We start from the raw sequence: 25,761 nt of genomic DNA, 5'->3' as shown, positions 1-25,761 counted from the left end.
TTATATATGGGGAAACTGAGGCTCAGAGAAGAGCATGGTGCAATGGAAAGAGCAGTTAGCTTGGAATGTTGAACCTAGGAAATGAGTTCACATCCCAATGCTATCACAGTACTACTTGTGTGACCTTGGTCATGTCCCCTCACCATCCTGTTTCTGTTACTTCATCTCTTATATAAGAAGGTTGGATTACTAGATGTCAGGATACAATCCCTCTCTCTCTCTTTTTAATTTATTTAAGTTTCCAATATTCATTTCCATAAAATTTTGAGTTCCAAATTTTCTCCCCATCTCTCCCCTCCCCCCACCCCAAAGTGCTGAGCATTCTAATTACCCCTACCATCAATCTGTCCTCCCTTCTAACATCCCTCCCTTCCCTTATCCCCATCTTCTCTTTTGTCCTGTAGGACAAGATAAATTTCTATTCCCCATTACCTGTATTTCTTGTTTCCCATTTGTATGCAAGAATAATACTCAAAATTTGTTCCTAAAACTTTGAGTTCCAACTTCTCCTCCTTCCTTCCTCCCAACCCATCCCCACTGGGAAGGCAAGCAATTCAATATAGGCTATATATGTGTAGTTTTGCAAAAGAGTTCCATAATAGCCATGTTATGTAAGATTAACTACATTTCCCTCCATCCTATCCTGCCCCCCATTTCTTCTGTTCTCTCTTTTGACCTTGTCCCTGCCCAAGAGTGTTGACTTCAGATTGCTCCCTTCTCCCATTACCCTCCCTTCCATCATCCCCCCCACCCTGCTTATCCCATTCTCCCCCACTTTCCTGTGTTGTAAGATAGGTTTTCATACCAAAATGAGTGTGCATTTTATTCCTTCCTTGAGTCAAATGTGATGAGAGTAAGCGTCACATTTTCCCTCTCACCTTCTTGCCTCTTTTTTTTTTTCAATTCAATAAACATTTAATAAACATTTCTTATGTTTGGTGCACTGTGCTAGGCACTCGGATACAAAGATAAAAACAATATACTCCCTGACCTCAAGGAGTTTTACAGTCTCCTAAGGGCAATGACACGCCCACAAATGACAACTATAATGAGGATGTCTGAGGAGAGCAGGTGTAGATGGGACACAGTAATCAGACAGGGCTCTCCGGTGAGCCAGGGAGCAACAGTAGGGTAGCACTTGGGGGAAGTGAAAGGTGCGGAAAGGGAAGGGCTTGTGCATGCCAAAGGCAAACCATCTCCTTCACAATTTTGCCTAGGGTCAGACCTAGGTACTAATGTTAAGAGTCCAGAAAACTACTACAGGGGCCCCTGTGCAAATCTGCACTAACCCAGGGTTCAATTTCAATTTGTCATTGACCATTGTTTAGCAGTAAGGTAATGAATGAGGATACCCATCCCTGGATTATTTGTTTTAAAATAGAGTCTATTTAGAATTCCACTATATTATAGTAGTACCTTATATTTAAAGAACAGTTGAATTCTAGATACTTAATATACCCCAATACAATAACTGGGTTCTTTAATATTAAATGCAGAGCTTTCCACTGATGTCTAGGGTTTAAATATGTAACTTGAAACTTTTCAGAAAAACTCCATGCCCTGCTATAAAGTGAGATACATTTGTTATGACAGCAACCCCCATATACAAATTATAGTCTGCCCATACGTAAAGTACATACATAAACACTGTACATAGACTTAACATTATCAATATAAAAATACATCATGAACACTTCTAAGGTGACAAAACCAACAAATACTGCAATTTTAAAGCATCTACTTTGCTGCACTGATAAGGACAATTAAGTGCTTTGAACAAGAAAGAAACTAAGATAAAAAGAACAGCAGTGGCCCAGGAAGCCAATGACAGTTTCGGATTATAGACATAAATTCTAAGCATATGTTCCAATATCACTCATATTTTTTTTAATTTCCCAAAGCACTGAATGTGCCTAAGTTGTCAATTTTCCAAATTCACAGCAAAAGAAGAACATAACATTAGGACAATTATTTGGGGGCCACACACACACACACACACACACACACACATATGAGCGAGATTATGTATACATATATATAATATGTACAGAGTTCAACCGCATTTAGTGAGATAAAGGAATGTCAGCAATATATTTAACTCAAAAATGAAACTTCAAAAGTTTTAGTTTCTAAACCAAATGTAGCAACCAAACAGAACATTCTCCTCACGTTCCTCATTTTCCTTCAATTTTCTTTCTCCTCTCACTAGGTGGAATTATTTTAAGCAACTTGATCTTATTGGAGAGAAAACCCAATAGTAATTCTACTACAGGAAATAGGGCACAAGTATCAAAAAAGGGGTAATCAAGAAGCTTTAAGAATGGTGTCACCTCAGATGAGCTAAGAAAATTCTTCTCACCACTGTGGATAATTAAGACCAAAGAACACCAGCAAGTCTTTCCATATTCAAAGAAAGACAGTTTGCTACCCCCAAACCAATATTTTGACTGGTGAAATTCCATTGGAGAAATTTCCATGGGAAAACTCTAATTCTCAATGTACTTCTTTATAGTGTACATTATAACATGGAAACTGGCAAAATGTAGACTTTTGGGGGGGAGAAGGGAGAAAATTTGATATTTCAATCCATCTATGGGGTTTTAACCTATCCTCTGTAACATACGTGGTTACAGAGCTTTGGAATAGTTACATTTGCACCAGGAAATCTTTCCTCTGTTAACCAAAATGTCTTAATGCAGATGAAGTAATATGGCTACAAGGAAAATGCTACTGCCCCTCAACACAGTGACATTTCTTCTCATCCAAATTGTTCTCTTTTCATAGCGCCACTTTCTCCTACCTTGGGCTACTCACTGAAGGAGGCTGGGGCAGAACTGCTTGCCATAGCTAATCACAAACTATGGGGAATCTTTCTCTTTGCCTCCTATAGTAGTTTGATACTGGGAGACTATCATGGAGCTGTGATATCTTAGGATATAATATGATAGCTTATGATAGAAGCTCCCATCATGGTGCTTTCACATTCCAAACTAACTCTAGAAGGACCAATCCATCACCTCCCTCCTACCCCTCCACCCCTCACCAGAAAACAGAGTTAGAAGGAAGAGTAAGTGCTATGATGAGAAATGAAGCTATAATGAGAGGTAAAGAATTTTCCAATCAGATGATGTGTCAGGAAGCTCCTATTTCTCAGGATATGGATGCTTAGGACCTGGAACACACTAGGCTACTTCAGGATACATATAATGTCCTATATGGGCCAATTCCAAATCTCCAGTCAGTCATCTTTTCTCATCATAGACAACTGGTCTAAGAGATCAGTCTGACTAAAGAGCCCATCTAATATGTAGCAAATTCAAACAGTATGATTTAGTCCAGATACATCACTAAATCAGACCAATGAAGGGATCATAAGGAGGCAGGGCAAGGTCCCACATAGATTCCAAATCATTTCTATAAACAGAGATGTAAGACTTCACCCTTAAGAACAAAACAAGAATTTCTGGTGATCTGGTCTTAGAATGCCAAGGTCTCAATGCTTACGAAACAACAGTAAATGATGATGCTTATGGAAAGCAGATCCTTTTCTCCCGACCAGTGTCCTCAACAAGAGGTGGAACCACAAAAGCAGTAGAGAAGTGCATTCTCAATGATGTCCCCCAGGCCTGAGGAAGCAGCGAGGGCAGCTGTCAGGTCTATACTGGAAGAAAGGAAGAACATCCATTGTCCATTGAATATCTTATTCACAAGCTGTGGCTTATTTCTTGGGTTTCTCCAGAATGTTGAGGAATTTTCCCCGAGTCATCTCTCTTGACTCATCCAACCCCAGTTGATAGGCCAGGTTCTGCAGTCCTCGTACTTTCTCCATCAGGTTAGCTGTGGTGAGACTGCCCAGCTATTTTAGCATATCAATATCATCATGTTCTAATTTAGCCATCCATTTGGGTGGAGAGCTAGTGATGGGACTTTTGAAGGAAGCTGCAAATTCAGCAACACCTGGTAATTGTTCAGGCCAGAGATCTGGTGAGGCTTGATCAAGTTTTTCAAAACTCAGCAACAATGCTTCCAGGTTGGTCCCATCTGTGGGAGATGCCATCTTCCAACCCATGTCCTCTTGCCTCTTTTATGAGAGATAATTTGCCCCATTCCATTTCTCCCTATCTGCTCCCAATATATTCCTCTCTCATTCCTTAATTTCATTTTTTTTAGATATGATCCCTTCCTATTCAACTCACCCTGTGTGCTCTCTCTCTCTCTCTCTTTCTCTTTCTTTCTCTCTCTCTCTGTGCATGTGTGTGTGTGTATGTATAATCCCCCCCAACTACTCAGATACTGAAAAAAGTTTCAAGAGTTACAAATATTGTCTTTCCATGTAGGAATATAAGCAGTTCAACTTTAGTAAGTCCCTTATGGTTTACCTTTTCATGCTTCTCTTGATTCTTGTGTTTGAAAGTCAAATTTTCTTTTCAGCTCTGGTCTTTTCATCAAGAATGCTTGAAAGTCCTCTATTTCATTGAGAGACAATTTTTTCCCCTGAAGTATTATACTCAGTTTTGCTGGGTAGGTGATTCTTGGTTTTAGTCCTAGTTCCTTTGACTTCTAGAATATCATATTCCATGCCCTTTGATCTCTTAATGTAGAAGCTGCTAGATCTTGTTTTACCCTGATTGTATTTCCACAATACTCAAATTGTTTCTTTCTAGCTGCTTGCAATATTTTCTCCTTGATCTGGTAACTCTGGAATTTGGCTACAATGTTCCTAGGAGTTTCTCTTTTTGGATCTCTTTCAGGGGGTGATCAGTGGATTCTTTCAATAATTATTTTGCCCTCTGGTTCTAAAATACCAGGGTAGTTTTCCTTGATAATTTCATAAAAGATGATGTCTAGGCTCTTTTTTTGGTCATGGCTTTCAGGTAGTCCCACAATTTTTAAATTGTCTCTCCTGGATCTATTCTCTAGGTCAGTTGTTTTTCCAGTGAGATATTTCACATTATCTTCCATTTTTTCATTCTTTTGGTTTTGTTTTGTGATTTCTTGGTTTCTCATAAAGTCATTAGCCTCCATCTCTTCCATTCTAATTTTTAAGGAACTATTTTTTTCAGTGAGTTTTTGGACCTCCTTTTCCATTTGGCTAATTCTGTGTTTTAAAGCATTATTCTCCTCATAGGCTTTTTGAACCTCTTTGCCAGTTGAGTTAACCTATTTTTAAAGGTGTTATTTTCTTCAGCATTTTTTGGGTCTCCTTTAGCAAGGTGTTGACCTGCTTTTCACGATTTTCTTGCATCTCTCTCATTTCTCTTCCCAATTTGTCCTCCACCTCTCTTACTTGACTTTCAAAATCCTTTTTGAGCTCTTATATAGCCTGAGACCATTGAAAATTTATTTTGGATGTTTGGGATACAGAAGCCTTGACTTCTGTGTCTTTCCCTGATGGTAACGTTGTTATTCCTCAATGGAAAGGATGGGAGAAGATATGTATTCACCAAGAAAATAACCTTCTATAGTCTTATTTTTTCCCTTTTTTGGGCATTTTCTCAACCTTACTTGACTTTTGGGTCCTTTGTTGAGTAGGATATACTCTGGGGATCTGTAAGATTTCAGTTCCTCCAAGGTAGAAAGATCAAGCCAGGTATACTGGTCTGGGAGCAACCAGAAACTTTTGTGCCCAGGAATCTGTGAGTTTTCTCTCCACAACCACCTGGCCTCCAGTTCCACTAAGCCAGCACTGGGGGCTGAGATTCAGATAAGCTGCTCAATTCCTCTAGGAGCATTAGGTGGGGGCAAGGCCTCCACACAGGGCTGAGGTAAGGATCAGCTTCTCAGTGTCCCCAGGGGTTTTACGATCCAACAATGGATGCAGGCTGCTGTGGGAACTGCTGCTGCCCAATGCAGCCTCTGCTTCCTCAGGCCACTGGAGCTATGGGTCCTTCTCAGCCAACTGAAAAAACCCTCTCACTGACCTTTGGTGACTATGGGTTGAGAGATCTGCAAACCCCCACTACTGCTGCTGGGGATTTCACCCCCAAGGCCTGCTCAGGTCCTCCTCCCGGCATGGGCTTCCCTGGCCAAGGCTGGGGTGGGCTTTGCTCCCAGTCCAGTGCAACAGACCTTTCCCATTGGTCTTGGTCACCCTGGGCTGGAAATCTCCTACAATTTGTTGAGAGTCTTTCTTTTATAGGTATTTTATGGGCTGTGGGGGAAGAGATAGTGTATGTGCCTCTTTCTCCTCCACCATCTTGGCTCCGCCAATCCCTCTATTATTAGGAGACATCCTGTTTTCCAGAGCTAAGATCCAGCAAACAAGCTATGCCCTGAACTTGGCATAACAACAATTCCTTGCACTCACCCTCTGGATAACACTGCTGTAACTAAATCACAGAACTGAAGGTCCCTAAGCTTGGGCAAGCACCAACAGGCCCAGACACGAAGTCCTGCTATGGATGGAATGGAATGTTCGTCACCAGGCAATCTTGCCTCACTGTTGCTGCACCACACTGCTCGATTCTTTGTCTAGACACATATATATATATATATATATAAATCAAGGTTTAGCCCTTTGCCTTAGGTCTCCTCCTATAGGAAATCCTGACATGTGTGTCTAATTTCTCTCCCCCGATGGAATAAAGGAAACTTTTCGCATACAACCTGTCAGAGCCTTTTGGTCTTTTTGGAGTTACATTGTTGCAAAAGCTTTGTGACTCTTTTGTCATTTGTTACCAGAGCTGACACAGGTGACCCCTCACGCCCCTCCCAGTTTACATCTGTAATTCCCTGACCAGGAGGGAGAGTTATTTGCCAAGGGTCATACGGCTAGTACATGATGTGGATCCGGGTCTCCCGAGTCCACCTCAATAACCTTCTCAACGTATCGATGAACAGAAGCAGTAATGAGCAGAGATTGTAAAGGCACGTTTTGAGGCCACTGTAAGAACAAAAAACCTTCTACAAACAGGTGTTGTCCCACAGTGCCACGCGTGACGGGATGGAGGGCTGTGGATCTGGAGGCTGGCTGGGGGACTGCGCTGTCACCATCATGCTTTCCAGGACAGGCGGCTCACATTATCCCTGTGCAGTTGTCTCCACTGGAGACGAGAACACAGTGGGGGAAGAGAATATAAAAATCGCAAGGGATTTATCTAGTGCGAGTTATGTGTCAGACCCTGGGGAGAGGGGGAGGGGCGGGACAGGCAGACGGAGGGGTTCCATCAAGGAAGGACAGCACAGACACCGGGTAGGTTGTGCAGGGGTCGTCGGTGGATGATGGGGCTGGGCTGGGGGCAGCCCCGCCCTCAGCCCCCCCACGCTGAAGAATTGGGAACCCGGAATCTAAAGGTCCCTCTCGCCTCTGTCTTCAGACACGTGAGAAGCAACCATCGAGTCGCACCCGGCACTGCTCCGGTCCGCCGATGTCCTAGAGGGAACTCAGCTGGGCAATCAGCCGCCGGAAGTTCGTGCCACGTGCTTCCGGTGCGGCCATGGTGCTTTTTAGGGTAGGAAAGGCGCCTGGGCTCTCGGAGCTCCTCCTCCCTCTCGGGGCGGAGCCAGGGAGGAGCTCTCCTCCAATCCGGCGCTTCTTGGCCACTGGGGCTAGGACACGGAAGGCCAGGGGAGGGCGCCCCGTGGGCTGCTGGGAGGAGCTACTTCTCCCCGTCCCCGCCCCGCCCCCTCTGGGCACGCCTCCAGGACTCGCGTAAACCGAGTCTTTTGGGGTTCGGAGTGAGAGACGGCCTGAGCTGGACCTTCTGGGGGGCAGGAGTTGAAGCCCGCGTGGGCAGGCCCCGAGAGCACAGAGGCCCGTTTGCCGGGGTTGGCAGTCAGAGCCAGTGGGGGCCGGTCGGGTTTGGGGGAGGGACAAAGTAGTGAAGGGAAAAGCGGGTCCTTGAAGGCCGGGTCGGCAGCCCCCGAGGGATCGCTGCCCTTTGGGATCGAGGGGCGGTGAAGGGTCGGGGTGGGCCTGGAAGTGACCGGTGAGACACGGAGGCGGCCGAGGAAAGAGCGCGGTCAGGAGCCCGCTTCCTGTCTGGCTTAGGGCCAGACCAGAGGAGGAGGAACTGATGAAGGCCTTCGTGGTGATGAACCGGAAGGGCCAGAACCCCTGTGATAATGGAGACAGGCTGGAGTGATGTGGGCGAGGAAGGGGAAAGTAGCATGGAAACAGACCCACGCACGCACATACACGCGGGTATCACGCGCGAGCGGGGCGTGGAATCAGCACGCCTCAGAATGACTTTTTCCAACTTTAACTTAGGAGCCACCAGCAGCCACTTCCTTTCTCTGGCTTTTAATTTCCTCATCTATAAAACGATGCGGTTGGACTAGGTGATGTCCAGAGACCCCGGTAGCTTCAGTCTTTGGTAGTTGCAGTCTTTGAAATCTGAGTTTGGGCTTGACACTACAGGCAAGAAGACTCATTGGCACGTCCCCCAGGAAGGAGGGGAATTAGAAAATTGCTTTATTCTGGGCAAAAAGGATCCATGAGAGACTAAGGACAAGGAAGCCAAGTGGTAGGTTTTTGCAGTAGTAACTAAGTGTATCCTGGTAGTGCAAATGTAAAAGGGTAGAAGATCCCACAAGTTGAGGAGCTAACAATACAGTAATCCAGGAATTAGATGCCTGGATTCCTGACAATCAGGCTTTTCCTGATTGTAGTAGAGCAAACACCCTGGATAGCTGCTGGAGAGGAACTTAGGTTTCTTGTAAAAATAAAGAATCTCAGGGCTAGAAGGTCTGTCATCTAGTCCTAACCCTGCCAAAATAATACGTCTCTACAGTGTTCCTGCGAAAACATAACCTGGTAGGACTGGATAAAGATGGCGAAATATTGGGTTAGAATGCTAGCTCTGAAAATAACTAGCCCTGTGACCCTGGGCAAGTCACTTAACCTCTTTGAGTCTCACTTTCTTCATCTATAAAGGGGAGTAATACTGCTTTCACTATCTGCTTCAGAAGGTTGTAAGGAAGTTGTTTTGTAAACTATAAAGTACTTTAGAAATGAGAGTTAATTGTTTCAAAAGCTTTTTTTATCAGAGAATGACTCTGACTTTTATTCCCATAGATACTTGTTTTCACAGCAAACTATTATGTTAACAGTGTTCTTTCGTGTCTCAGTAGATGACACACTCTTCCCAAGGGTACCTCTTAGCATCTAAAGCTTACATCTTCGCTAAGTGAGGACATTAGTTCCTAAGGAAGGGTGGTAACTATTGAAGTTGTAGCCTTGCTTTCGCAGGTCTTAGATTCCCAAGAGTGGGAGGAAAACCCGTTTTGGAGACAAAGATCTAACCTTTAAGCGAATATCACTACTACTAGTAAGATCCTCCACCAACGGCCTTGAAAGGTTCAATATCAAGAGATATTATGGGACTCATGAGGCCTGGAGACACCTCTGAGGACGCTTATCAAAGATGACTGAGATGTGACAAGCACAGAAAGAAAGAGGTCCTGGGTTGACTGATGCTAGAGCAGTTTCTGACCATCCTGCCAGGAGAGATTGAGGCCTGGGTGCAAGTGTTACTGTCCACAATACAGAGAGGAAATTGGCTTGTTAGATGATTCCAAGAGACAACTTGATGGATCAGAATGGAAAGTGAGATTGGAGAAGAAAACTATGAGTACTAGTCATCTGCTGATTACCCATGTCAGCCGAATAGACGATGACTTTGAATGTGAAGCAACCTTCCTTCCTTTTCAAACTTCAAAACTCCAGGGCTCCATGATTCCTTCAGTGTGGGTGCTTCTGCTGATAAAGATCTCAGTCTTCCCAACTTGGTTGATGGCATCTTGTAGTATTCTGATTATGTCTTGTAAAGCATTCCTAAACTAGATGGATCTTCAACAATCCAACCATTTGCCAGGCTTTTAAACAAAGGGCCCACTGTTTGACAGAATGGTGTGCCAAACACTGAGGAAATAGAATCTAGGGTGGAACCAGTACCTGCCTCTATAAATCTCCCATAGTGCGTGGTGCACAAGTCAAAAACAAAATAGCTCATGACATACATCCAAGAGGTTCACAGTTTTAATTCATTTTGAACTTAATACATAAAGACAAAAAGAAAAACATTTCCATGTACACAGCACAACATAAAGAGAATTCACTATAAAACTATGAATTTACATTTCAGACTATTCACTTTTTTTGAAAAACTACATAATAAATGCTACAAGTCATTTTAAAAGCTACTCGGCTTTTCATTCTTTCTAAAATTTCTTTTGTTCTCTGCTATGTACTTTTTATATTTTTTCCCTCCTTTCCATCTTTTTCTGAAGCAGACAGGTGAAGTGACTTATCCAAGGTCACATGAGTCAAGTATTCTCCCTACCCTTCCCTATTCTCCATAGTGTCTCCTCTGAGGTTTAGAGGATAGTTTTCACAAAGATTTTCTTACACTCATCCCATATATTTACATTTCTCATTCCCTCCCCAGGTACAAGAAGTGCTTTTGATAGTGACAGCCATCCTGGAAATAGTAGAAGAGGCACTTTGTACAGTATCCCTGAAAGGCTGCTCATCAGCTGAAATCTTCCTAGGTTCTTATAATTGCAGGGCTATGCTTTGGCAAAGCTCTAGTCTATGTGGTACTCATCTGTGCCCCTTCCCTGGGCTTTCATTCTCAGACCTCAACTTCACATTTGCCTTAGAATTCTACAGTGTAGACCTTGAAGAGGCATTAAAGGTCATCTCTTCAACCCTCTCATTTCTCCTTTTCTTTCCTATCGACTCTCTTTTCTATTCGCCCCTCACTGGAATCACTGGAACTCTGCTCCATTTCTGTACACATTTGAGTGATTTCCTATTCTTTCTGTCCCTTCCTGCAGCTTCCCACTAACTTTGCCTTAGGTTGTTGGGAACACTTCCATAAACATAGGGAATAATTGGGAGACAGTTTTGATAAGAGATGGCAATATAGTGGAATGGGAAGAGAGCTGGAATCAGTGAGCCTGATTTTGGATCCTGGCTCAACTACTTAATACCCATGTGATTGTGGGCAAGTCATTTAGTTTCTTCATTTGTAAAGTGAGGGATCTGAACTAGATGACCTTTGTCCTTCAGCTCTTTCTACCCCCTTGATTCCTAGAGAGGATCCAAGAAGACCAGGTAAAGGTGGCCATGCCCATGATGGCCACGGTCCTGATGAGCTGTGGTTCCCCCTGACCTTCCTAAGATCCTGTTCCTTGCTGCTTAGTGTGACTATAGGATATTTCCTCATTTTGAGTTTTCTTATTCTAAGAACAGCATGCCCCAGTGTGTGATCCTTGTACTAGACAGTATCCTTCAGATAGTGTGCCCTCTTCATTTCCCCATATAGACAACCTTACCCTCATGGTATTGCTTCTGTACTTAATACAGAGACTGATTGAATGAGCTGCAGGAACATGTTTCAGGAGTTGATGTCGTTTGAGGATGTGTCTGTGTACTTCACCCAGAGGGAATGGGAAGATCTGGCCCCAGCTCAGAGGGCCGTATACAGGCATGTGATGTTGGAAAATTATGGGAGTGTAGCTTCCCTGGGTAAGGCCTTTCTGTCCCTGTAATTTGGGAATTATGCACTGGGGCATCTTTGCTTCAAGTTTTTTAGTACCTGTAGAAACAGCTGTGTGTTGGCTTGGGAAGTTATAATGTTAGGTTATGATTGATTGTGTGTCACATGGAAGAGAAATTAGATTTATTCTGGTTGGCCACAGAAGACAGAGTCATGCAGTGAGGGAAAGTTAAAAAAAAGCAGATTTCAGCAAGTTATATGGAAAAAAATTTCCCAATTATAATTCTTTCTAAAAACGGAATGGGTTGCCTACAGAGATATTGGCTTCTTCATTAACCAGAGATCTTCAGCCAGAGAGTGAATGACTACTTGTCAGGGATGTCATAGAGCTCATGCCTGGTATCAGCTGAAGTCGATGTCCTGTGGGGCTCCTTCCAGGCTTAAAGTTGTGTATGTTATTTGGGTATGGACCAGAAGGGCTTTTCAGTATAGCTCATAAATGACCAGTACCAGTAAAGTTGAAAATGGCTCTTCACATATGACTGAATCCTTTAGAATGCCACTGAAAAAATTAACCATCTTAAAAGTGTGTGCTGAGGTTTAATAACAAAAGCAGCATATGCATTTCCCTGCAGAAAGGATTTTTTTTAGTATTTAGAAAATCTATCAATATGCACAGAGAGGAAATGAGAGAGAAGACTCAATTAAATAAGATATTATGTTTTTATTTGATTAATATATTTTATATTTTTATAATACTGCAAGTAATTTAGTATTTATATTTACTCATTTGTTTTGTTGATGTGCATTAAATTTATAACAAAATTATGTCTAAAATGATGAGCAAAGGATAGTTACAACACCTGATTTATTCTGGCATTATCAGTTCAAGTGAACAGTAGTATTCGATATGAATATTCTCAGGCCAAATCTTGTTTTCTCCTGCTCATGTTGCCATGTCTTTGTCTCATTTTTCATTCTTCCTTGTGTCTTTTACCAAGAGGTAGACAGACATATTGTAGAAGTGAAATACACACATATATGTATTTCAGTTGTATCATAATAATTATTTCTTCTGTTTAAATATGGACAATAGCAATACATGTATATATACTTTAATTCCACAATAATTAGATATAGCTATTATTTTGTTTAAATTTGCCTTTTTTTGTGGCTCTCAGTTTCTTTTTCTGGATGTCAGTAACTTTTGAAAGAAAAAGATTTTCTTAGGAGAGGTGATGTTTTCTTACTACCGTTAGAACTTCCTACTCCCCTTGACAAAGAGAAGACAAGAAAGGAATTATAATTCTAAAGCCAAATCATCCCAACTACTTTGCCTCAGCCTTCCAGTGGGCACTAGCTTGAGCCACCCACATAAGAACCCATATACCTTTTCATCTATATCTTCCTTTGGTGTTTCCTTCCTGCATGTAGGAAAACTGGGCTGACTCCATTGAATCTTAGGGGAAGTTTTGTGTGTTTCCATCCTTCATTTGATCCCATTTTCTTTCCCTGCAGCAGAATTTCCATTTCCAAAACCTGCTGTGATTTCTCTAGAAAGAAGGGAAGGGTCATGGGGGATGGATTTGCTGGGAGCTCTGGGAAAAAGTGTATGTACAGGTGAGAAAGAACCTGCCACATAACTCCATTGCCATATGTAACCTCTATCATTTAATAACTAATTAACTAATACATCATTGAAGACTTCACGGTCTGCTGTGCCTTAAGGTATCACGAAGAAAGACCTAGAAACTTTGATGTACTTCATAGACATAAAAAAAATGGGGAAAAACTTTCATAGACAATCTTCCAGATAGAATGTGATTGAGTTGAAATATTGCTGGGGTGTAGGAAATAATGAGCTGGATGATTTAGAAAAACATGCAAAGAGGCTATCCACCTTCAGAGAAATAGATGACAAGTGGAAATAAACATGGTACATATGTGTGCATGAGTATATATGTGTATATATGTATGTGTGCGTGCACATGTGTGTGTATAATTGTTGCCTTGTTTGGGGGAGGGGAAAAATTAAAAGTACACAGCAGAGAACAAATGAAAATAAGGAAGCAAAGAAAAGTTGAACAGGTTTTCTTGAAATGGAAATTTATTTTATATTGAATCCTCTCTTGTGTTCTGTTGTGTACATGACAATGTTTTTTCTTATTTTGTATATAAGTTTAAAATAAATTTTAAAACTTACAAAAAATTTAGTTGAAACAATAAATAATTTAGCAAAGTAAAAAAAAGAAAGAAATTGAAGGAAACCATTCTTTTAGTTTTTTAACCTCTAGGAGTTAGGCAGCATCGTACAAATACACCTGGCTCTCATGACGAAAGAAATGAAATTCACCTTCTCTTCTTGTTTGTAGAAAATGAGGGCAGTAACTGTATTTTTAAGTGCGCTGCTTTTGCTACAAAGTAGCAGAATATCTGTGAAACAACATCTTCACCTTTGCCCTGGTTATGTTCCACTTCTGTGGTCTTGCTTGTTTGTTCCTTTCAAGCAGAGACTTCTTTTGTCCTTGACAATGTTTGGTCCCTTCCCACAATTCTTAATTCTCCTTTTCATTCATGGGCTTCAAGCATATGCTTCCTTCATTTTCACTCTTCACTTGAATTGACCCACGGTGCTTTTATATATTTACATAGTTATAGATATTTAGATACACGTGCATACTCCTCAATTAATCTGCCCTTTCTCCTTTCTTTGAACATATGCCTTCCCATCGTCCTTTGTGTTCCTTCTGTTGGTTTCACCTTCTGCAAAGCAAAAAGCTTCAGAATGGCACTTGCCCCACGGCAATAGACCATCTCCTCACACTTTACCAGAATCATTAAGCGTTTCTCTAGCTTTTGATTAAACTTCCTAATTAAAAGTGGAAAAAGATGAAACTTGTATTTTTAATTTTACTTATCAGGATTCAAGACTACAACTGTAAATGATGAAATATCTCTAAAGCAGGAAATTTCTAAAGAAGCAGCATTCCAGGAGATAACAACTAAAGGACTCCAAAGTAATCTTTTGCTGGTACCTGAATTTGGAAAAATCTGTATGTGGGAGAAAAGATTAAAAGAGCAACAAAGAAATGAACAAGGGAAGAAAGCAGGGAAAGTGGAGGGTGATTTCATACATGGCACAGTTAAGGATGAGAAGACCCTGAAGAAGAAAGAGGTCAAAAATGTGAGAAGTTTGAGAAAGGCTTTCATTTCAGTTCTAATCTGTCTATAAATCAAAGAATTTCTAGAGGTCAGACAGACTGTGAGTATGAAGCATGTGGAACACAGTTCAACCAGAGTTTTAATATCATCAGCCATAAGAAAATTCATAGTAGCAGTCATCCATATAAATGTAATGATTGTGGGGCACTCTTCACTTTCTGGTCACGCCTGCTAGTACATCAGAGAATGCATACTGGGGAGAAACCCTGAGCGTAGTCAGCCTTGTTGATCAGCAGAGGATCCACACTGCAGAAAAGCTGTAGGAGTGTAGTGACTGTGGGAAGGCTTTCTTTTTAAGGAAAAATTTCATTGGGCATCAGAAGGTCCACAGCAGGGGAAAGTATATAAATTTAATGAGTATACAAACGTACTTCTGGTACATCATTGAATTCACACTGGGAGAAACCGTGTGAATGTGATGATTGTGATAAAGCTTTCACTAGTAAGAGAAGCCTTCTTGATCATCAAACAATCCATACCGGGGAAAAACCCTATCAGTGCAATAAGTGCAGAAATTTTTTCAAACGTAGCTCAATTCTTATTTACCATTAGAGAATTCATACTGGGGAAAAGCCTTCTGAATGTATGGAGTGTAACAAAGCATGTGCTACTAAGAGCAACCTTCTTGATCATCAGAGAATCCACACTGGGGGAGAACCCTATGAATGCAGTGATCGTGGGAAATCTTTCATTTTGAAGAAGTTTTATTGGCCACCAGAGACTCCATAATAGGGAGAAATCTTATAAATGTAACGAGTGTGAAAAGACTTTCAGTTACAAATCTAGTCTTTTGATACATCAGTGAATCCACACTGGGGAGAAGCCCTGTGAATGTAGTGAATGTGACAAAGTCTTTGCTAATAAGAGCAACTTTGTTGATCACCAAAGAATCCACACTGAGGGAAATTCCTACAAATGTAGTGACTGTGGAGTAATGTACACTTTGAGGAAGAGTTTCATTAGACATCAGAGACTTCACAATACAGAGAAATCTTATAAATGTAATGAGTATGAGAAAATATTTAGTTACAGATCCAAACTTCTTGTACATCAGCAAATTCACGCAGGAGTGAAAGCTTTCAAATGTAATGATTGTGACAAAGCCTTTCCTCATTAGAACAATCTCGTTGATCATCAGAGAATTCACACTGGCGAGAAACCCTTTAAATGCAACGAATGTGAAAAACTTTCCAATGTTATTCAGATCTTACTTGCCATCGGAGAACCCACCCTTATATATGTAGTGAGTGTGGAAAAGCCTTTACTACTAAATCAAATCTTATTGGTCATCAGAGAATTCATACCTCAACAAAACCATATGAATGTATTAAGTATGGAAAAGCCTTTAGACATAGCCAAAATATTTCTGCACAACAGAAAATCCACATAAGGGAAAAAAAATCTTTAAAATATCATGAATAAAGAACGCATTATATTCAATTCTAACCTCTCCCCTCTCCTCTCTCTGTCTCCCCCCTCAAAAAAAATTTTTTTAATTTAACTTTCATGGCTAAGAACAAACATTCAAATGTGACCCAAAACAGAAAAAAGTCATCAGAAGTGTAAACATAAACACCAGTTATTTGTCTGTTCTTGAAGTGAGCATAATGACTTAAAGTTGTGATAATATCATCATGCTCATTTCCATCACTTCTAATTGGATTTAATTTTTTAAATGAATAATCATTTATTTCCTTTTTCTGCTTCCCTTTCCTTTTGTAAAAAGGAAAAAAAAACCCTTGTAAGAAATATATGTATGCGAGCAAAACACATTTCCACATTGATCATGTAATAAATGTCACATTCTGCATCTGAAGTCTGTCACTTCATCAGTGTTCTGGAATTGTAGTTGGTTGTTGCATTGAACAGAGTTCTTAAGTCTTTCAGTTACTTGTCTTTACAATGTTATATAACTGGTGCTAGTTCTGCGCATGTCACTGTCCATCAGTTCACATAAGTTCCCAAGTTACTCTGAAACTGAGTCTTGTGTCATTTCTTACGGCACTATGATGCTTCATTACATTTGTATAACAAAGTTTGTTTAACCTTAGCCCAAATGATGCCTCTCCCCCATTTATCCATTGGAGAATGACTTTTATTCTTATAAGTTGTAATCAATTCCTCATATATCTTGGAAATGAGACCTTTATCAGATAACGCTGCAAAGATTATTTCTAGTTAACTAGCTCTGTTCTTCCCTTATTTAAACTTAATTGATGAAATCTCTCTCTTCCTACAATCTTCCACTTCTGCCTGCCCCCAATTGAAAGAGAGAGGAAAACAAAACCCTTGTAGCAAATGTAGAGCCTTATGCTGCACACATCCTGCTTTCATCTCCTCTGGGGAGGTAGGTAGCATGTTTCCTCATGAGTGATCTGGAATCTTTGTTGGTCATTGTGTTGATAAAAATTTCCTGCCCTCTCTCTGGGCAACAAGTTAGCTGGCACAATGGATAGTGCTGGGCCCGGAGACAGGAATACCTGAGTTCAAATGTGACCTTAGACACCCACCAGCAGTGTGACTCTGGGCAAGTCATTCAAATACTGTCTGCCTCAGTTTGCCCATATACAAAATGGAGAAAACCATAGCATCTATGTCCTAGGGCCATTGTGAAGATAAAATGAAACGACATTTGTAAAATTATTTGCAAAGCCCAATATGCTACACCAATTCTAGCCAGTATTTTTAAAATTATTGTTAATAAGAAGAAGACTTAGACTTAGACTTCTATTTACGCATTGGAATTATGAGTGGGTTTTCCCTGCTCCTCCTCTCCCTTGCCCCTCTCCAACCACAAAATTCTATCCCTCCCTCTCCATTTTAAATATCAAAACATAACAAAACCATCCCCAGGTTCTCTGTTTTATTAGACTCCCTCTATGACCCTATGAGACAAATAAATCATCTCTCCATGTTAGAATTTAAACAGCTCGTCCTTGTTTAGTCTCATAATTGCTTGTTCATGTTTACCTTTTTATGCTTCCTTTGATTGCCTGGGTTTGTATTTCAGTTTCAAAGCTTTGGTGTTTTTATTAGGAATATTTGGAAATCTGTTTTTTTATGTGGATTTTTTATCTCTTGCAGGATTAGACTTTTTCTGGGGAAGTAAAAGTCTGTATCTTTTCCTTTCCAGAAGATCTCACCTTGTCTTTATAGTGGTGGCTGCTAAATCTTGTGTAATCCTGATTATGGTTCATTGGTACTTGAATTGCTTTCTAGCTGTTTGCAGTATTTTTTTTCTTTGACTCGGAGGCTTTAGATTTTGGCTATAATGTTCCTGGGAGTCTTTATTTTGGAGTTTCTTTTTGGAGGTGACTGTTGGGTTCTCTCCCCATCCTATATGTCGTACATGATGTTCTATTTCATGTATTTGTACTAATATGCAAATATGCGTATTGGTTGGTTGTTGTCCTTCATTCTCAGAGAGGACCAAAATGACATTGCCATGATAAAGTGATACACAAATAAGCATATATGTGTGTGTGTGTATATATATATATATATATATATATATGTATACAGACATATACATTGTTTGGTTTCTTTTTTAAATTAAATTATGTAATGGTTTATCAATTTGATTTGTCTTTTAAAAACACTTGTTTTATTAGGGCTCTTTTGTTTTCAATTGCTTAGTCTACCACTGACTTAAAAAAAAATTTAAATTTTTTTGTATCACTGTCACTTCCCAGTGACTTCTCCACACCCACTCCACAGAATCCCCTTGTAACAAATACAGACAAGGGAAATATATGTCTGAAAATATGTGCCTCATTCCTGCACTTATTGTCTACCACCTGTGTGTTAAAGGGCAAGAGAAACAGCTCACCATTACTTCTTCTGAAGCAATGACTGGTCATTGCATTTCTCAGAATTCTGAAGTCTTTCATGGTTGATTTCTTTCACATAATTGTGATCGTTGGGTAGCAAATTGTTCTCTTGATCCTGATTACTTCCTCTGCCTAAGCTCTTGCAAGTCTTTTCAGATTTCTTTGCTCTCTTATATTTGTCATTTCTTAGAGCACAATATGGCAGAATCAAAAGAAGAATTTACACAGTCACCACAATAATGTAAGGAGAAACAACTTTGAAAGATTCTACAATTCTGATAGCTGTTGTTATCTTCTTAGCATAGGGGATGTTTATTTTTATTTGTAGAGGTATAGACTAGAGGTGCACAGTGAAAGGTACACTTTCACATGGTCGATGTGTTGATTTTTTTTTTGCTTCATTATCATTTGTTATAAGGGAGAGTTTTTATGAGGGGCATGAGTTTGTGAGTAGTAACAGAGGTGCAAGAAAAAACCCCAGGTAAAACATTAAAAAATACATAGAAGAAAATAAGGACTACTTTAGAAGGGGACACAAACATACAGGGCAGTTTTGTTACCACTGTGTTGAATTTCAATTTTTTAATTTAAAAAAGCAATTTCATAGTTTCATATACAAATCTTTTTTGGGTACTGAAAAGTTCATGTTGATTGTTAATGTTCATAGTAATTAAAAAGTGGATCAATGCAGTAAGCATGCATTTTGAAACTAGAAAATCAACCCCAACATGTGCCCAAAAGAACTCTTGAAAATTGGAGGTGACAGATAAAATGGAAAATTGAAAGTTTAATTGATAAAACAGTTTTTTTCCTTTAAAATAATGAGAGAGAAATCATTAGCTCGTGATTTTTTAAAAGAGGAAAATTAATTGTCAAAATAAAAAATGTACAAGGTGAATAGGGGGAAAATAATTGTCAGAAATTATTATACAGAATTACATGACAGCCAAACTGAAAATGTAAAGGAAATAAATGACTAGCTGCTAAAATATAAAATACCAAATTATTACCCGCATTTCAGAAAAATCAAGGAATCCATACTACAGTTTTGGAAATACACACACACACACTTACGTTCAGATGGATGTATAAGATAATTTAATCAAACTTTGAAAGAGCAATGAATATCTGCCCATCAATTTTTCTCAACAATACAGAAAGAAGGCACTCAAACTTCTTTTATGGTCCTAGGACGAGCTTCTTGAAGTCTCTTCCAGAACAATTAAAAGCTCTGTGTGGTCCTATCAAATTGGAAGGACTTTAAACATGGGTCCAGTGATGAACTCAAGGTTTCTTGTCTGAGGACTAGTCTATCAAGGTTCAGAGAATCTCATCACAAAAAAATTACCCACAGAACAATGATATGTTCAACTTTCAAAGACCATCTAAGTTTGTAAAGGGTTTGTACTTTGAATTTTAGGGAGTATCCCCACTGACAGAAGTAGGAATTCTCAAAGAATAAACATTTTCTAACTTGTACAACATGAATGTGAACTCCCTGAAGGCAGAGACTAGAGCCTCACTTGTGTCTTTATGTCCCTTACCACCTTGTATTGACACTTACTAAATACTGATAATGTATGTTCATGACTCCTTCAACTAGAGAGTAAACTCTCTGTGAACATAAGCCATCATATTCATTCTTTTATCCCTTCAGTACAGTGCTTTTTGCAAAGTAGTAACTTTATATTTTATTTGTTTAATTGTTTGAAATTCAAATGAAGTTCAATGAAACTGAAATATTGGTTGAATTGAACCAAAGAAAAAGGGATCATTTTTAATTGGAGAAACCAGTTGTGGAGGAAATGGCAGTAGAGCTGGACCTTGAAGCAGGTATAAACTGTGTCCTGGTAGACATGGAACAAAGGAGATAGGGGAAAAGCTTGTTCCACATTTCTCATCTCCACAGGGAGGTCGCGTACATAGAGACAGTGATGGAGAAGGAAAGGCAGAGTGAGATTAGAAAGCAATAGTTCAATTTGCCTGGAGTTGCAAAAGGGGAATGCTATGAAATATAGCTGTTAAGGGGTGTTAAGATTGTTTCAGGTTGTAAAGAAACATTTGATCACATAAGTCTACACAACTGTAGCACTGGACTTCACCCATAATCTGTTTCTGGCCCTGTTGTCGACTTTTCTGGTGCATTATATGGGACGTTTTGGGTAATCAGCTAACCAAATTACTGCTCAAGCCTCTACCAATAAAAGAAAAGTTTCTAATTCATGGAACATAAATTCTTGGTTGTAGATTATAGAAGATTGTATTTACTTCCACTAATCCCTCCCAGCATATGAAGAAGGGAAACAGTTACTTCTAAAATCTAAACCCAGTAAAAAAGTAAAGAGGGTTCAATACAGTATGCTTCATGGAATTCTGCAGGAGACTTTCTGGGGGAAAGGCAGAGAATCTATAGTTCTTCTGCTTTAGCCTTCAGAGTCATCAGGATTCTGCAGGGATCCCATAGCAGTACTATTCCGTGTGCACTCTGAACTGAAGTCAGCCTCTTGTCTCCATTGAGCCCTACTTATGACTGCTTATGACCTTTTTGAAAACCTTTTGCCTTCCTGTTGACTCTCCAGCACTTAGAATCCTAGACTTATAGAATGCAGAGAATGTCTCTCATTGATGTACTCTGGGCATCATGGTGATGAAGTCCTACAGAATTTTGTCCTTGGTCATGTCCAATCATGTATTAAATATTGTGCTCCATGTAAAACTTATCTCACCAAAGGGATTACGTATTCGTTGATGGTGAGTGCTAAAGGGAGCATTGTACAATGCATAAAGTACCTGAGAAAGCTGATGTGAAGCCAGAAGAACGAGTCATAAAACATGTCTGTTCCATGCTTGAAGCTTGCTATGACCTGGATGAAACAGCTAAAGATAGCAGAAGCCATGTCCTCATTATAAGGCCACATTTCTATGACACTTTCACAAACACCAATCAGCTCCATCACTTCTGTGGCCTTTGGAACTTTTCTACCATGATGTCCTGCAGCTTCTTCAAACACCTCCCTCCCTCTGTTAATGATGTAATTATTCTCTTCGGTCACCAAGCCTCAACCTTAGTAATCTTAACTCTTCCTTGACCTCTTCCATCCCAAATTGTCATTATGGTCCATGGACTTTTTGTTTGGTATCTTCCTCACATCTATATTTTCTTTTCTATTTCCATTGTCCACAGGCCACAGAGCAGCTTGTTATAGTAAAATCAACAATGGATTTGCAGTAAGAGAACCTGAGTAAAAATCCCAGCTCCACTATTTTTGATGACTGTGTCCTTGAGCAATTCAGTTTCTTCTTCCTGGGAGTTAGTTTCCTCATTTGTAAAACGAGTGTTGGACTAGATCATCTTTAAGTTCCCTGACTGAGTCTAAATCCTATGAAGCTTCATATCTCATGCTTAGAGTTACAACTGCCTTTTCACTTGTCTCCTTTTCATACTTTTTCTTGCTTCACTTCTGCCCATGTTGCTAAATTAATCTTCACAAAATGTTCCTTAGTCCCTGTAGCACCCTTATTGGGGATCCCCTCTGAAGTCACATAGATCAGGTCCCCTGAAGGAAAGTTGCAATAACCCTATAAACCTGGGGTTCACCCACCCACAAGAACCTCCACCATCAGTGGGGGGAGTGGACACACAGGTCACAAGTAGAGAGGCCCATATGTAACGAACACTTGGTTAAGGCATGTTCAGAGAAGGATATCTTATGCTTCCCGGGCTGTAGCTGCTTCCTGCTTCTCCTATTGACCTTGATTTTATAGGTTTCACTGCCTCCAGTTCTAGCCCAGCTGAAATCATTAACTAGGGTCTGAATCAGAAAGAGCAAAAACCTTTATTTTAGAACCAATAGAAGCTTCCTCGTTCTATTCACTTAGTCTGGGTTCTATGGCTATTGCCTCCTATACAGATTCTGAAAATGAGGTGCCAAACTCTCTGAAACAATGATTGGGGTCACAGCAAGTTAATGGCCTTGGGCTGTGCCTTTTCTTTCCCATAACTGTTTGTGGTAGAGCGTTAGGTCAGTTCAGTGAGAGACCTCACCCTAACTTATGGTGATTGTTCAATATACTTCCTAACTTTGCATATTGGTACAATAGACAATAAACTAGGCAATTTGCCCAGTAGTCACCAAACAGCTCTGGGTCTCAGGATTCCCCAGTTCTTCAAACAAATTTTTCCCATTTATCAGTGGAAATGAGTTAGTAGAAAAAGGTACAGGGTAATTTACGTTTGGGGCAAACTCACTGAATCTGCTACTGCTATTCAGCTTGAGTCCTGACCTCCAAATTTCTCACTTTATAAGGGTTATAAATGCAAAGGGCTATTCAAGGTCTCAAAAGGTCAAAGTCTGAAAAGGACTCTTTCTTCTACCCTTCCATAAGCCTCACCTGATTTCTTTAATGTAAAGCTTGTGGCAAATGGACTTTCATCTTGAGAAAGAGACATATGGGTCATGTTAAAACCTCCAACACGTCTCTCCAGTGCTTGCATTCAGAGGGACTGAGAACTAATCACAATCTGGTATACATGCTCAGCCTCTGGAGTTTTCCCCAAAACATCTGGCACCATGCATTCTGGGAATCTGAATGTCCCCAAAGTAGGGCTACATTCGGAATCTTCACTGGCTGCCTGTTATCTGCAGAAAAAAAATCAAACCTCATATGAAGTGAGGAGGTCAAGAAAAATGACAGCATACATAAGGACTACAACTGACCGAATAATCACGTAAGAATGGATGTTATTGTATTTTGTTTTGCTCCCACAGATGTTCTGGAGAAAGAGAAAAGCTCCCAGACTGATGGGAGCATGGGAGAAGCTTGTATATCCTGTTTTGCAAGAAAAGTGCTTGAACACAACCTGACTTCATGGGGAACTAGAAAGGCATGACGAATGTCTCAGACTCTAGCGTCATGCCCAGGTCACAAGCATCCTCACTACTGCATCTGCATAACTAAACTCAGGTATATTAACTTACCCAACTTAAGGTGGAGTTTTCCACCATTATCTGATCATGAGTCATATGATCAAGGAGGGAGGAACATGCTAAGGAGGGAATGTAGTGGGAAGATAAGGAAGAGTGGAACCTTAGAAGTCTGGACCAATCCTGACCCTGATGGGAGGTCTGACTACATTAACAGTAGTTAAGCTCGTTCTTGCTTCTATACACGTGTGTTCTTAGTGAGCAGCACACCCTCTTTCTCGAGAGAACTCTGAGTTCTTTTCATGAGAATGGGTCTTATCATATGGATCTTCCTGAGGAGTCACAATCAGGGAAGCGGTGAACTGTGGCAGCTCGCACAGGCTTACTTCCTGACCTTGCCTGGGAAATTCTGTGATCACAAGTGTGTTTCTCACAATCATAATACTTGAGACAAAATGTAGAAAAAAAGGGAAGTCTAGTCAGTGAAGCTAACAGGCTGCATCTGTTAGCTTACTAAATTAATAGGGTTAGGGTTACAGAGTTGGGAGATTTTGATTTGGGCACTGTTCTACCAACATAAGTAAGCTTAAAGATCAATCTTAGGGAGTTGCCCAAGTCTGTGGATGGTTGAAGGACATACCTAGGGTCACACAACTGGTAAATGTCCCAGGCAGGACTTACAACTAGGTCTTTCTGACTCCCACTCTAGCAATCCAGCGTCTACACCCTGCTCCCTCACTATATACACATTTTTCCCCCAAGTATTTTTTATTATTATTTAGTATTTTATTTTCCCCAATTACATTTTAAAAGTATATGTACTTTCAAAACCAAATTAAAAATAGTTTGAGTCCATGTACAGTTTTTAATTCTTGTACATGTTTGTTTTTTGTTGATAGTTACTAACTTTCGATTTTTTTTTAAAGAATTAAATCTAAACCTTTCAGCCTGGTATTCAGAAAGTTCTAGTTCTGTTGCTCTAGTCAAACTGTATACTTGATACAACATGCATATACATTCCAGCTTCCATGTCTTAAGCTGCATTGTCCCCCTTGTTGGAAATGTTCATCCCCTTTTTCCTTTCTGCTTATCCAAGTCCTATCTTTCCCTCAGCACCTAATTCAAGTCTCACTTTCTCCATGAAGCCTTCTTTTCATTATACAAGTACTAAGAGACTGTTTCTTTTCTGAAGTCCTGTAAAAATTCATGCCCGATTTTGTACTTTAAAAATGCAAAAGAAATATTTGCAAGTTACAATGAGAAATTTGAAGGAGAAGTCACTTCTACATCTACAAAAGCTGTGCTTAGTCAGAGGAAGAAACTGAGACTTGCCCAGTCACCTTTAGTTCATACATGTGCACATACATGCATACCCACATATGATGTCAGAACTAAAATTTGAGCTCAAGGTTTCTCATTCAAAGGTATGTGTTTCTTCCATTTCATCAAACTGCCATGTTCACAAAGGAATATTGCTTTGTTTTTCAAATTCCAAAATATTGCCACTAATAAATATCATTTTATGCTTGAATGAATTAGTTTCAGGATGATTAAAATATTACTTAAGGCAGTAAGTAAAGGATCTGCATGAAGTCCCTATGTACCTTTAAAAACTTAGGGTTACAGGCAGTCAGTGAGCAAGCATTTATTAAGCTCCTACTATGCATGTGCCAAGCAGTGTTTAGGTGCTGGGGACAGAAATACAAAAAAAAAAAATGAAACTACTCTCAAGGAGTGATATTTTTTCGGGCGAATAAGCAGGATGCAAACTATCTGTAAAAACAGCCATTCAAAGAAAATTTAATACTATTTTGGATGACTATAAAATTTAAAGCACCTTCTGAATGCTCTTTTAGAGGCTAGGTGGCCCAGTGCATAGATCTGGAGTGAGGAAGTACAAATCCTGCCTGAGACTCTTAGTGGCTGAGTGACCCTGGGAAGGTCAATTAACCCCACTCTGCCTCAGTCTGCTCATTTGTAAAATGGGAATAATAATAGCACCTCTACCTCCCAGGGTTGTTGGGAGGATCAATTCAGACCATCACTGTAACATGTTTTGCAGACCTTAAGGCAACAGAAACGTGATTTTTATCATTATTACTTGTATTATTATGTGACGTCCAATGTCACTGTGTTGCTACATTTTTGTTACAAAGTGACAGCTGAAACTCATCGGTGTGTTGGGGGAGGGGGAACATCCGTAAGTAACTTTGTTATCAAAAGGCGAACAAGGTGGGTATTGGCTTTGCTTGATCGTGCATATTTGTTCAGAAGCTTTCTTCCCCAGTGGAGGAGTGGGAAGAGAAAATGGATTTTTGGTCATGGAAAAAAGACAAAAGA

At 40.1% G+C, this 25,761-nt stretch overlaps 1 pseudogene; it reads right to left on the bottom strand.

The window, feature by feature from the left end:
* Positions 1 to 1,272: 1,272 nt before the first annotated feature.
* Positions 1,273 to 5,876, bottom strand: LOC140533170 (protein lin-52 homolog pseudogene; annotated as a pseudogene).
* Positions 5,877 to 25,761: the final 19,885 nt, after the last annotated feature.

Source organism: Notamacropus eugenii, chromosome 1, assembly GCF_028372415.1.
Source record: "Notamacropus eugenii isolate mMacEug1 chromosome 1, mMacEug1.pri_v2, whole genome shotgun sequence".
Classification (NCBI taxonomy): Eukaryota; Metazoa; Chordata; class Mammalia; order Diprotodontia; family Macropodidae; genus Notamacropus; species Notamacropus eugenii.
The sequence above is the reverse complement of the archived record's forward strand: the minus strand, read 5'-3'. Positions and strand labels throughout refer to the sequence as shown.